The following is a 14093-nucleotide window of genomic DNA, read 5'->3' as shown; positions in this document are numbered from 1 at the left end:
TCACAACATACTCAACTATCATTGGATCGCTAAAGAACTCGCCACTATATATAAATGTTGAGAGTGGCTCTCAGTAGGGACATTAAGGTAAGGCGATCTAAAGGGAATACACAAGGAATGTAGCCATGAGACACATATTCACAATACATAACTACTAAATAATTTAAACAGAGTAATATTTAAGAAAAGTTACATTGCAAAAAGCCTCTTCTCAATTTAATATTTTGGTCATATTCTTCTCAAAATGGTCGCATCACAGGCTTCTGTTGAACTATTCCTAACAGTCTGTAAATTGAATTCTTCTTGCAAAAAGAAGCTCAGTAGTGGGTGATTATGTTCATCATCAATGCTCGAGCTATGGCTGATTAATTCTCTTCACCTTCTATTTTAAAATTCATTTTTGTGTGAAATTTAAGGGATTATATCTCCTCTTGGATATGATTACAGTGTTTCCCAGAGAGTTCTGGCAGATATCTCCAGAGCTACATTAGTTTCAGCTAAAACACCAATTAGTGTGGAGATAATTTTCATTTACTTGCTTGGCTGACACTTTTATCCAAAGCAACTTAAAATAAAGGTAAGCATAATCAAGTAACATTAGGCCAGGGCCTGTTTGTGCAGCAAATGTAGTAGGACAGGTAACAAAAGTTATTTACAAAAAGTGAAAAGATGTCATAACTAATACTTTTACAAACATAGATTAACAATAGATAAAGCAATTAAACTTAATTTAACAATAAATCAACTAACAATATGAAAGATCAGAGAGCAAAGTTTTTTTGTTTTTTTTTCTTCAATCAATCAGACTGATATTCACAGAACAGCTGGGTCTTCAATTGCTTCTTAAATACATTTGAGAAGTCGGCAATAGAGTTAGCAGTTTGGATGGAGGTGGACAGCATATTCCACCAATTAGGAACAACACCGGAAAATAATCTAGATTGAGACTTGATACCATGCAGAGGTGACATCACCAATTGCTGTTTCCTGGCAGACCTGATTGAACGAGAAGAAGCACAGCACCTCACCAGTGCCTCCATATACACAGCTGCTGACTCATTGATTACTCCGTAGGCAAGCATCAGAGATTTGAACTTAATGCGTGCTGCTACAGGGAGCCAATGTGCAATCTGAAGAGAGGAATGACATGCCCGTCTTGGCTGGTTAAAGACAAGATGGCCTGCTGCATTCTGGAGCATCTGCAGCGGCTTGATAGTACATATAGGTACTCCTGCCAGAAGTGATTTGCAGTAGTCCAGGTGCGACAAGACCAAAGCCTGGACCAGAAGTTATACTGCATTTTCCCTCAGATTATTTCTGATCTTGCAGGTTGAGCTGTACATGGTGGTCCTTCATCCAGGTTGAGATATCAGTAAGATATTTAGAGACTCTAGCTGATACCATGTTGTCTACAGGATGGAACGACAGTTACTGCTGTGTATCATCAGCACAGCACTGATAAGATAACCCATGGGATCGGATGATGGAGCCCAGTGAGGTGGTGTACAGAAAGAAAAGGAAAGGACCCAGCACCAATCCTTGGGGCACCCCTGTGCATGTCTGGTGTGCCCTTGACAACTCCATTCACTAGGATACACACTGTAGGACCTGCAAAAAATGTAGGTCTCAAACCATTTGAGAGCAGACCCATTGATGCCAAGATCAGAGAGGATGGCAAGGAAGATGTCATGGTTGACTGTGTTTAAGGCAAAGGAGAGGTCTAGAAAGATCAGGACCACTAACATGTTGGTAGCTCTAGCGAATTGTTGCTGGTCCGCCACAGTCAGTAGAGCCATCTCAGTCAAGTGGTTCCTCTTGAAGCTGGACTGGTTGGTATCAAGCATTCCGTTCTTGGTTAGAAACAGCACGTTCAAGTTTATTGGAAAGAAAGGAAAGGAGAGAAACAGGCCTGTAATTGGGATGGATCAAATGTTGTTTTTTTGAGGAGTGGGGTTATTAGAGCATGTTTGAAGATGGTAGAAAACTGCAGAGATGAGTGAGGGGAAGATGGTCTGAAGGAGATGTGAGGGGATAGGTTCAAGTGGACAGGTAGTGGGGTGATTGGAGAGGAGGTCAGAAACATCAGTGACAGAGAGTGGAGAGAATGTTGGGTGATGCTCAGGGGGAGGCATAATGGGTGGCAGTGAGGATGAAAACTGATTGCTGATAGTAGCCCCCTTGTCCTGAAAAAAAGTGGCAAAGTCATCAGCAGAAAAGGAGGTTGGGGGAGGAGGTGGAGGAGGGTTAAGAAGGGAGGTGAAAGCGTAGAACAGCGAGTGTGTCTGGGTGATGCTGTTAATTATGGTCTGGCAGACCATTACCTTAGCATTGATATTGGCAGAAGAAAAGGATGTAAGAAGGGACTGGTACTTAGCCAGGTCTGCTTGCGCCTTTGACTTCCTCCATTTTCTTTTGATTGTCCTGAGGTCAGTCCATTGATTGCAGACTGCCTCAGTAAACCAGGGAGGGGAGGGTCTTTTGTGTGCAGGCCTGGGAGAGAGGGGACAAACATTGTCCAGATAGGAGGACATAGTCGAGTATAGTGTTCTAGTTGCAATGTTGGTGTCAAGAGAGGAGAAGTGGTCAGGAGGAAGGAGAGCAGAGAAGACTATGGAAGAGAAATGGGTGGGAAAGAGGGAGGGGATGTGTCGGTAGAAGGATACGGGGGGGAGGAGAAGAGTGAGAAGAGGGAAACAGCAGAGAGAAGTGAATGAAAAAGTGGTCAGACGTGTGTTGAAGACTGACAGCTGCATTTGTGGGAGTGCAGTTGTATGAGAGAATGAGGTCAAGCAGATTGCCAGCTTTGTGCACAAGTGGGGCATGGAGCTGGGTGATGCTAAAGGTGAAAATAAGAGCGAGACAGGCAGCAGCAGGAGGGCTGTCCAGGTGGATGTTCAGGTCCCGAAGAATTAGAAGTTTGCTGCAGTCATCTGGGAGGGTAGAGATCCATCCTTCCCGAAAATCAAGGAAGTTCCTGAGCAAACCTGGAGGGCGATAAATAACAACAATGGTCATGTTAATTGGAAAGAAGACTGTAATTGAATGGTACTCAAAAGTAGTGAAGTTGCATATGTTCATTACCCAGTGGGGTGAATCTCCAGCTCTTGGACATAAGGATACTTGTCAAACCCCCACCCCTACCAGTAAAGCAGCAAGAGTGGGAGAATTTGAAGGCAGAGGAGAGTGCTGTTGGTGTAACTGAATTTTCCGGTCACATCCATGTCTCTGTCAGAGCCAAGAGTTACTTGGATAACCCTTTGGGTGGCGAAAGCTGGAATTAAGTCTGCTTTGTTGACCTCAGACTGGCATTTGCACAAGCCAAAGGAGAAGAGAGAGTGTGTGTCTACTATATAATAAAATGCTAAGATTTGTGTATGTGTGTGTCCAGTCACTTCAAGCATTCTGATTGGTCCGTTTGACTTTGGTGTTGCAATCGAAAAAGGAAATGCGAGTGTGAGATACACAAGGATGATTAAAGGCATATGACGCAATTTGAGACTCACCTTCAAAAATAGGAAGTATAAAAGCAGAGGAAGTGAGCAGGGTGGAGTTTGAGAAGCAGGCTTTACAGGAGTGTGCTCAAGAGCGGGAGTGCAAGTCAAGAGAAGTTCAGACACACAAGGAAACCAAGGAAAAATGCTGCAGCTACACATAGGGCAAAAGATATGAGATATTTTTAAAATTCTTCTATTACCTGTCTTTGACAAGTAATGTGGCTAGCGCATAATAAAATATGTATATGCTGTGGCAGATATTAACACATTGTTAACAATTAAAAGGTAATAAATAACTATAATGCACCAAGAAGAAAAATTATATTATCTTGAATATGGATGAATATGGAGAAATCCCCATTGTTCTAAATATTTATGATTTTTTTAAGAAAAGTGACATTTTTGAGGATGTTTTAGACACAGTGGGTGTGTTATGTCACAGCCATGAGTTTTTCCCAAGCTTTTGTTTATTTGTTGTTTTACTGTTATTTTTGTCATTTTTGAATTATTACTTTTTTAAGCTTTTATGCAATTTCTTTATGTTTGTTTATTATTTAATAAATGGGTCCTGTAACGTTAACTGTGTATACTTTGTGGTTGGAGCCCCAGGAGGCAGGGCCACCCAGATGTCATTGCTGCTAGGTCCTTCTTCTGGCTTTATATTCAACTCAGAAAGTGTGTTAGGATATAGCGGGTTGGATAATGGATGGATGAATGGATTTTGCCTGCAGATTGTGTATTAGGACTTGTATGCTGTGGATTGCCTTTTCTAAACAAATCCTGTTGGCTTATTTTCTAGTGTGACAATATTATGGAGGCCTCACACCCATTTTGTTATGTTTGATACTCCAGATTACAACATGGTGTGATTGATGATAACCAATTTTAAAGAAAAAAAAGGGCTTAGAACAAAGATAAAACATCATTTCATTATAAGTCTCGCACTGCAAATATTAAAGACAATATAATGTACAAATCTCTTTTATCGTCCCGCTTAGGTTCATATGTAGTATGTCAGACAAAGTAATTTAGCTTTGTTTCATTTTCAAGCAGCTATAATACAGCACCCTTGGAGCTCACAAAAGATATTTACATTTATATATTAATAGTGTAAATAAAATTCCAACTCATCTAGTTGACTGCCATTGTTCGAATGTAATACTTGTCCAGCCTATTGTCCTTCCACCCTAAGCTGATCTTTAATATCTAAATGTGTCCCATACAAGGCCTTATAGCTGACATCAATAAACTACAATGACAATAAACTACCTTTGACATTCTAAATGAACGATCACAGAATTTCCACTGACAATGTAATGATGATGAGCTACTACAACAGCAATAGTAAAGTGACTTGACTTTGACACTATGGACCCAGCAATTTACCTCTTCACCACAGTGCTCCCAAACTGCCTGTAAAGTTATTTGTCATTATTTTCAGTGAGACTATTCACACTGTCACGCACAAGCGCATGGGGAGCGACTTAAGGACCCGACGGGCGCCGCAACAAGTCGTGCCAGGGGACAATGGTGGGGTACTAACCTCTCTTTTCTTGTTTCTTCAGAAAGACCGAAGCACCGCTGCCATAAACAGTCCCGGAAGTCTTTTGGTACCACCCACTTCTGGGTTCCCTTCTAACCTCTGGTCCCTCAATGATGACATCACTTTCCCATGCAACCATCACGACTTTCCCCATCATTTCATCACTTCCTGTCCTCTGTTATAAATTGTCCGACCTGCCTTATTTTTGTTGTCTGTTGTACTGAGAAGAAAACACTGATGCATACCTTTTTGCTTTACAGTATATGGGGCCTCAAAACCCCAAACCTTTATACTTGTGTCTGCTTTTTTATTACAACACCTAAGCATTTTTAGTAGCAAGCAGTTCAGAAAACTCCTTGCATGCAACAGTTGTTGAGTGTTTGCAGCTAAACATTTGTTCTGTTGAAATCAATGGTAATGCTTGCAAAACTCTGGTATAAAAAAAAAAAAAAAAGAGTACAGTAAGACCCCTCTTAATGCCGCTCCGTTTAACACTGTTCCAGTATTACACGTTTTTTTTTTAAATTCTAATTTTTCATTGATTCACTTTGTAGTCACATAAAAGCATTGTCTTCATCGCACGACTTGATTAGATACTCACATCCAATCTCGTGGCGCATTTGATATCAGTGCAGTACAGTACAATACGTATGCCTGCTGCATCACTGTTGATTTATGATTGGTCTTCAACGTTATTGTGTAATGTAGAAGAAGGATGTTCTCCTGAGCACCTCGTACTCTGTGTATTTGGTGACTAAAAACTTTCATTTCAGCAATGCTTGTAAGCCCTGTTACAAAGGTTATGAACTGACAAAAATATATTGTGCAAGGGCTCAAGAAGATCAGTTTCTATATGATTCAAACTGTTTTCTTGGTTAACTTCCTCAAAGTAAATGAGACAGGGTGAAGAAGTCACAAGGTCGCAGGGGGTACATGACATTTGTCTTGTGGCCAATATTGGAGATTGTAAGAAAATGCTTAGTTAGGGATATAAGAAAAAGCTTAGCTTTTATATGTTGTTTTAAGGAACTAACCGTTGTTGTTTTGCAATACTTGTGTAATTGTAATCATTAAGACAAAGCCCTATAAAAACTTTGGGATGCCCTGGCCGGGGGGCAGATGAAGGGCAGTGTCCTAGGACTGCGCTTCTCTGTCATTTAACCTTTGCCTGGTGTGTATGAATAAAAGATTTTTTACTAACTTTAATTATATCTCTCTGTCTTCAGTCACGAGAAACGACACCATAGAAAAAGTGTCCACAGTAACGATAAACATAGCATTTTATTTTACTGTAATAAATAACAATTATCCCAGAGAGGACATGCAGGTGATGGGTGTAACAGAGCAAGATGAAGAGGACAGAAAGATATGGAAGAAGATGATCCGCTGTGGCGACCCCTAACAGGAGCAGCAGCAGAAGAAGAAGAAGTTTTAAAATGAGTGATTGCAAAGAAAAAGAAAGTAAAGTGACAAGAAAAAGCATTTCGCTGGAAACTAAAATGCAGGTGCTCAAACGATTAGATGTAGGTGAACGGCAAATTGATATCGGCACTGCATTAAATATGTCAACTTCAAAAATACGAATAATTTTAAAAAATAAAGAGAAAATCATATCATCAGCAACTACAATCACAACGACTTCTGCAACAAAAATTACCCGTTCCAGAAGCAATGTGATTGAGGAAATGGAAAAACAACTTTCCATCTGGATTGACGATGAAGTCGAATGCAATATGCCATTAAGTCAAGCAATATTAATGGAAAAAGCTAAATCAATTTTTAAACACATTCAGAATTGAAAATGTCCCTAGTGTGTGCTTGGTGTGTGTGCGTGTGTGTGTGTGTGCTCTGCAGTGGGCTGGCGCCCTGCCTGGGGTTTGTTCCTGCCCTGTGCCCTGTGTTGGCTGGGATTGGCTCCAGCAGACCCCCGTGACCCTGTAGTTAGGATATAGAGGGTTGGATAATGGATGGATGGATGACATTGCTAGTCGAGGATGGTCCCATCGATTTAAAAACAGAAACAATCTTCATAACATACAGATTACTGGAGAAGCGGTAAGTGGAGATATAGAAGCAGCTGTTGCATTTCCAGCGACATTTAGAGCCATCACAAACATAAATTATGTATTTAATCAAATATTTTTGATTTTCATTAATGATTTATGAATAAAAATCAATATTAGCAATAAAAAATGTCTATAATTAATGTAATAAAACAGTATTTGATTTTTACATGTTACAAAATAAAACAAAAAAAATGATAAACTTTTTTTATTCTCTGTCCTGTTTCACCTATCCCCATTATTTATGTGTTAAGATGACCTTGTTTAACGCTGTTTCGTTTAGCGCTGGGATTTCTTGGAACATATCCCCCACATTAAGCAGGGTCTTACTATATTTTTGAAGCGTTTGGACAAGAAATTAATACATCTTCCTGGATGAGAAAAGGAGCGAAGGAGCTCGTCAAAACTAGGGCAAAAAGAGATGGTGTCAGTGTGTATACTCATGCATTAGTCATCTAGCTACTTCTATTGAGCAAGAGGTCAAGTGCACATGAATCTTGCAATCAAGTGACATGAACTGAACAAAAATTATAGGCATGCATTTAGTTTTAAATCAAGTTGAATATTAGTAAGTTTAGTACTGATGTTGTAAGCATGTAGGCAGAGTGGTAGCACATGTTCTCCCAGTACATTTCTGGATTGACTGGTATTAATGAGTGCACTTAACTTCAGACTGAATGCTAGAAATAAGTCAGTAATACTTCTCAATTAAGGAAATGTTTAGTTCTTCATATGCTGTGATGTAATAATAACATCATCCAGTTTCTCCATCCCTAAGTTGAGCCCCTATTTATGAGTATTGACCTCTGTGGCAGCAGGTCACACTGTTTCAAAATATCTATTACAAATAACAGAAGTAAAACTAAACAGATTCTTTATTTATAGGATTCAGTTACTGGATTGAATGTATCATACTCTTTTCTGATTGTCTGTGCGACTGAGCCCTGCAAAACACCAGCGCACCACAAAAAAAAAAGAAGGAGAATTGACTTATTTCTATATGGCTGTACATAATTAACTTATTAAATAAGTAAATTGAATTCTTGAAGGCCTCCTCAACTTTTTCAGACACGTCAAACGTGTGTGTTTGATCTACAACCATCTAGCTTGTTACCTAAAGCCATATCAAATCCTTGGCTTACGTAGTCACTGTTTGATATTGTTATAAGTTACTTAGCATTAAAATCTGGAAAACATATTGATCCTATTCCAATCAAACAATAGCATTCCCTGTCCCTGGTGCTGCAAAGCATATTTTCTTTTCCTGAAATTTTCGGATTTTAGTAATGAAGGTTCTCAAAAAGCATTTGCCAGGTAATCGGTCCACAGTGACAAGAAAAAGTTTATGAACCCTTTGGAATTGTTTAGTTTTCTGTATTGATTAGTCATAAAATGGGTATACTTTTCTTCTTGTGACCCAGTTTTGTCTTTCTTAGTGTAAAGATCCAGTCCTTGATGACCATCAAATCGGGGAGGGGTCCCCCTATAAGAATTGCCACTGAGTTTCTGTACCACTGTTACCTCTTTTTTACAATATGGAGAGTAAAACTGCACAAAGTGCTCCAGATGAAGCCTCACTGGTGTGTTTTGTTCCTTAATAATAACCTCCTTTGACTTGTACACCACACCACGTGATAAATAACCTAACATCCTGTTCGCTTTTTTAATCTCTTCTGTACACTTTCAGCATGTAGAAAGTGAAGTGTCCACTACAAGAGCTAGATCTTTCTCATAAGTTGAGTCAACTGTGACTCCTTGGAGCTTCCCATAAGTTGTGATCATTAGCTTGTCCTATTCCATATGGACAGGAGCTGTTGTGTGACTTGTTGGCCTGGATCAATTTGACTTTGACTTGTTATCCCACTAGTGGTTTGTTTTCTCCAGAAATGCTGTTAACTGAAGTTTTTTTTCCTTCTTCTCCATTGTCATGTCTTGTATTTGGTTAATTTCCCTGAAATTCCTGACTGCAATAAATTGAGAACAACTTAGCCAAGCATGTATATTTGTTTTAGTAGCTCTATAACTTTCCATTGCCCTGATGCTTGGCATCATGTGGTCATGCTGGAACTGACTGTCCCCAGGAAGGAGAGGATCGAGGAGGCAAAATAAAGGAAAAGGTTGTAGTATGAGGATTTGGTCAATGAATGCAGAACAAATGGATAGTATGCTCAATGGAGGTCAACCGAGGAGTACTGTAGAGGCTTTGCTGGCTCTTTATACTGGATCCTCAAGTACCTTGGCACCACATGCCTGTAAGTGATGAGGGCATTCAAGAGTAACACAGAGGCTGCATAAAAAGGGTTCTAGGTGTTTTTGGATTAAAATGGGTAATCCATGGCACACAAAGCTTCTTGGATACAGGTTCACCTAGGCTGGGTCACCTAGGTGAGGGTGTATGATGATTAGAGACCTGAAACACTCAACGAGGATCATCGCTGAGGATGTGTCCAAGGTGCATCAAGAGAACAAACATTTAAATGAATGTGCTCTAATGGACCTGTTTCCATCTAAGGTTAGTTTCTGCCCTGTATCTGATATTGCTGAGCAAGGTTCTGTCTGCAAATGACCCTGTATTAGAAAATTGAATGAAATCTAAAATCTATGAATTTAATGAAATATCAGTAAATACAGTATATACTCGTAGATAAGTCAGGACTTGATTTTACTGTATAATTTCTGGTATTTTATAATGTCAGTCGTATAAGTCGAATGCGGAAAACACACACTATTGGTCCAAGAGATTACGATATGACTTTAATATGATATTTCCACACGGTAATACCCATACTATTCCGAAGCAATGTTTTCACTGATTTGTGTTTTTTGTATCACACACCCTCATACACCTTTATCGTAAGAGCATCCCTTATCTACGATGGATCGTTCGATCAGAAGAAAATATGAAGCTGGTTTTAAATTAAACATTGTTGAAGTAGTGAAAGAAATTAGTAACTGCACTGCTGCAACAAAATTCGATGCATCTGAAAAACTGATGCAAGATTGGATGAGGCAAAAATTTTTGAACGGGCGAGGTCTGATTTTATCATCAATTTTTCGGGTTTCAAGACCCAACTTATACATGAGTATATACGGTAAATGAATGAATGAATAAATCTGCCTGATGATGTTTTTAATTATTACGCTGTTCTATACTTTCTGTGTAAGCATTTTGACTTTGTCTCCAGAAAAGAGAGCCATTTATGTATAAATTAGTTTGAATGGAGTGGAAAAAAATGAACCTTTGTCCGAAACAGGTACTGGCTTTTAACACATAACATTGTGGCAAAGTTGGTGGGTACAAGACTGGCCTAAACGTCATTTATTGTCTTTTTCAAAAAAATGTGGTCCCCTTCCTCTATCACCACTGTCTGAACAAGCAGGTTTAATGAATTGCTTGTTGGAGACCCCCTTTTTACACCAGTGCCTTTGTCGAGCACATTTGAATTAAAGAAAGTTGCACAGTACGGTGGCCTGTTTTGTTTTCCTTTTCTTTTGTTTTCTCTGTGTGTGTCCTTCCTAGGAAAACCACAGAACTGTAATTGTGGAGGTTTAAAATTTAGCAGTGCCCTGCCTGCAGACATGCACTTTAAATTATAGAGGGAAATGAAAAGCATCCTATGTGGCCTGTAAGCCTCAAGAATAAAGCTGTTTGGTGAGTGCTAGAAGTACTTGCACGTGCTGCATCTGGGACGCAGGGCAACTGATGTGGGCTGCGGCAGAGACAGAAGGGAGAAGACATGTTAATTTGAAGCCTCTATGGGCAAGATGAGGGCAGCTGTAAATCCCAAACGGAAACCAATTAGACATACATCACTGCTCTTAATTGCAGTTCTTTTTTGTTCTATGTGCAAACGTTTAGGACAAAGCTAAAAGATGTTGCTATATCAGTCAACTCACATTTGTACTTTTTATTTCTTTTTTTGACTATTTTCCATTACACAATAACAGGATTCAGTGTTTATCTTGGCAGGAACCAAACTGAGATGTATTGATATGGTATTACTGGTATTATTCTGGATGAGAAAGAAAAACTAGAGTGTTCAAAATAATAACTATGTAAGGGAAACTTGCAAACTCCATACTGGGATTTGAACCCAGGACTTGGGTTCCCTGAGGGGGCTGAACTACACACTTATCATACCATTGGTTCTTTTTAATTACAGATAAGTCTAATTTATGATATCCTGCTCCAAAGATGAGACGTGCAGTCTACTAGGAAGTTGTTCTTGATTGTATTTTTTTAAACGGTTAGCTGTCTGTTCTTTCCATACAGACTTTTTTTCAATCCATTATATACTTATAGCTTTTAAAATATTTGTATCTCTGTCAGGGAAATGGAGTAAACCATGAAATGAACATCATCTTCTCTTGTTCTGTACATTATTTAGATGTGATTTATGCACCAAATCCATGTTTAACAGAAAATGAAATCTAAAGCCTGCTATTAAAATATGCAGATCTGACACCTTTGAGGTGCTGATTTGAAAATCACATGTAATAAGCTGATTTTCAGTGCAAGTGTCATTAACCGCAGGAGAGTTTCCAATTGATGTAAGTAAGCTTCTCTTGGCATCAGACATCATGCTTATCCAGATGATGACAGTGGAATTAGTGCTGACTGAGAATCTAAGTTATTGAGTGTTTCCTCTGCCCGCATTGTGACTGGGTCTGTTCTTTTATACTGGTGTTTTTTGCTCTTATTCAGATATATGATAAAAGTTTCTCATTTATAACTAGTGTGGTATATGCTGGCACTTTCCCTGCTTAAAGCAAACAAAATGTGAATAACGTAGAGAATGGTGGATAGTAAAAATTTACTGGTAGTATTGAAGAAATTATATTTTCAATGTTCTCAACCATACAACACACTTAATCCATTTCAAGGTTGCTGGGGCCTGTGCCTATTGCAGCAGAATATTGTGCAAGATGGGAAGTAACTCTGTAAAAACTATCACCCTAAAATAAATTGAAAAGTTGCTGTACCCAGTCAGAAAGTGACCAGAGGAGCAGCATCAGTGAGAAGACCTGATCAAATGTCAGAAAAGATGCCAGCATGTCATCAGGCACCCTCACGTACACAACCACAGCAGAGTCACCAATAAACCTAATGTCTTTATGATGCTAGGAGGTACACTGGAGTACTCCTCTGGAGCCACTGAGGTTGTCACGCTAATCAATATCTGGTGTGGCAAATTGTAATGTTTAAAGAGAATCATCCTAAGGATGGACTTCATGGCATGAAAGCTGCTCCTAACATTACACATTAGAACATTAGAACACTAGAACACTCTAGACGAGAACAGGCCATTCAGCCCAACAAAGCTTGCCAGTCCTATCCATTTATTTCTTCCAAAAAAACATCAAGTCGAGTTTTGAAAGTCCCTAATGTCTTACTGTCTACCACACTACTTGGTAGCTTATTTCAAGTGTCTATCGTTCTTTGTGTAAAGAAAAACTTCCTAACATTTGTGTGAAATTTACCCTTAACAAGTTTCCAACTGTGTCCCCATGTTCTTGATGAACTCATTTTAAAATAGCAGTCACGATCCACTGTACTAATTCCTTTCATAATTTTAAACACTTCAATCATGTCACCTCTTAATCTTCTTTTGCTTAAACTGTAAAGGCTCAGCTCTTTTAATCTTTCCTCATAATTCAACTCCTGTAGCCCCGGAATCAGCCTAGTTGCTCTTCTCTGGACCTTTTCAAGTGCTGCTATGTCCTTTTTATAGTCTGGAGACCAAAACTGCACACAGTACTCAAGATGAGGCCTCACCAGTGCATTATAAAGGTTGAGCATAACCTCCTTGGACTTGTACTCCACACATTGTGCTATATAACCTAACATTCTGTTAGCCTTCTTAATGGCTTCTGAACACTGTTGAGAAGTTAATAGCAGAGTCCACTATGACTTCTAAATCCTTCTCATAAGGTGTACTCTCAATTTTCCGACCACCCATTGTGTAGTCAAACCATACATTTTTACTTCCTATGTGTAATACTTTACATTTAATGACATTAAATTTCATCTGCCACAAATCTGCCCAACCCTGTATGCTGTCCAAGTCCTTCTGTAATGATATAACGGATTCCAAATTATCTGCTAATCCACCTATCTTGGTATCATCTGCAAATTTAACCAGCTTGTTACTTATATTCCTATCTAAATCATTTATATTTATTAACAATGGATTTTATAATCTCCTTTTTCAACCTTGATCTCCAGCACACACTCCTGGAAGGCCAGAGCACACACCAAATTATCCCACAAAAGTGAGTGGTCCCACAAAGGCATCTAGTGTATCACACCCCCCACCCCCTAAAAATGAGTGTGACTGCATGATCAGCTCCAGTGACTTTTCATCTATTGCTATGTCCATTGCTATGTATGATTAACCTGTATCCCATCATGCATGCACACTCTTTTATTCCAAGACACATTTATTTTAGTCTTATTTTCAAAGGCACTTTTGATTTTTAATCTTATGATATTTGGAAAGTTTGATCCACTGTAGAAAAGCCAGTGCATTGCTACTTAATTGGCTCAAAACTAAAACTGTGTACTTATAGTATTAAAAATAATGCATTTCCTCCACTGAGACATTTTATTTTCCTATCTTCACCAGTCTCTGCCTCGGCAATTGCATTAATCCTTCAGAAGCTGCTTCATTTTAATTTTCGAAATGATGGAACTGAAGTGAAGTCATGAAAGCCTTGAGAAATTATGTAGGGAACACTAGATGATGGTTACACATAATGGAAGAAGAATTTTGGCTACATGGTGGAGCTCAGGTATTTGGGACGACCACCCTACAGTGCAAGAACTGCTGGAAGTGGGTTTATAATTACTGTATATGGTGGAGTGGGTGACTGTTTGCAGTTATTATTTGTTGAAAGTATGCAGAAGGTACAGGAGGACAACATGTATAAAATGAAAGCCGACATATTTGCAATGCGTATGTAAGTCTGGATACTTAAGTAACAATGAAAGTG

At 39.0% G+C, this 14093-nt stretch overlaps 1 protein-coding gene and 1 pseudogene across 1 annotated transcript in view; one reads left to right on the top strand and one right to left on the bottom strand.

The window, feature by feature from the left end:
• etnk1 (ethanolamine kinase 1) overlaps positions 1-14093 on the top strand; it is a 104804-nt gene that overhangs the window by 82350 nt on the left and 8361 nt on the right. The window lies entirely within an intron of this gene.
• On the bottom strand, positions 305-2822 carry LOC114660293 (uncharacterized; annotated as a pseudogene).

The sequence above is a fragment of the Erpetoichthys calabaricus genome, chromosome 1 (assembly GCF_900747795.2).
Source record: "Erpetoichthys calabaricus chromosome 1, fErpCal1.3, whole genome shotgun sequence".
Taxonomy (NCBI): domain Eukaryota; kingdom Metazoa; phylum Chordata; class Cladistia; order Polypteriformes; family Polypteridae; genus Erpetoichthys; species Erpetoichthys calabaricus.
The sequence above is the reverse complement of the archived record's forward strand: the minus strand, read 5'-3'. Positions and strand labels throughout refer to the sequence as shown.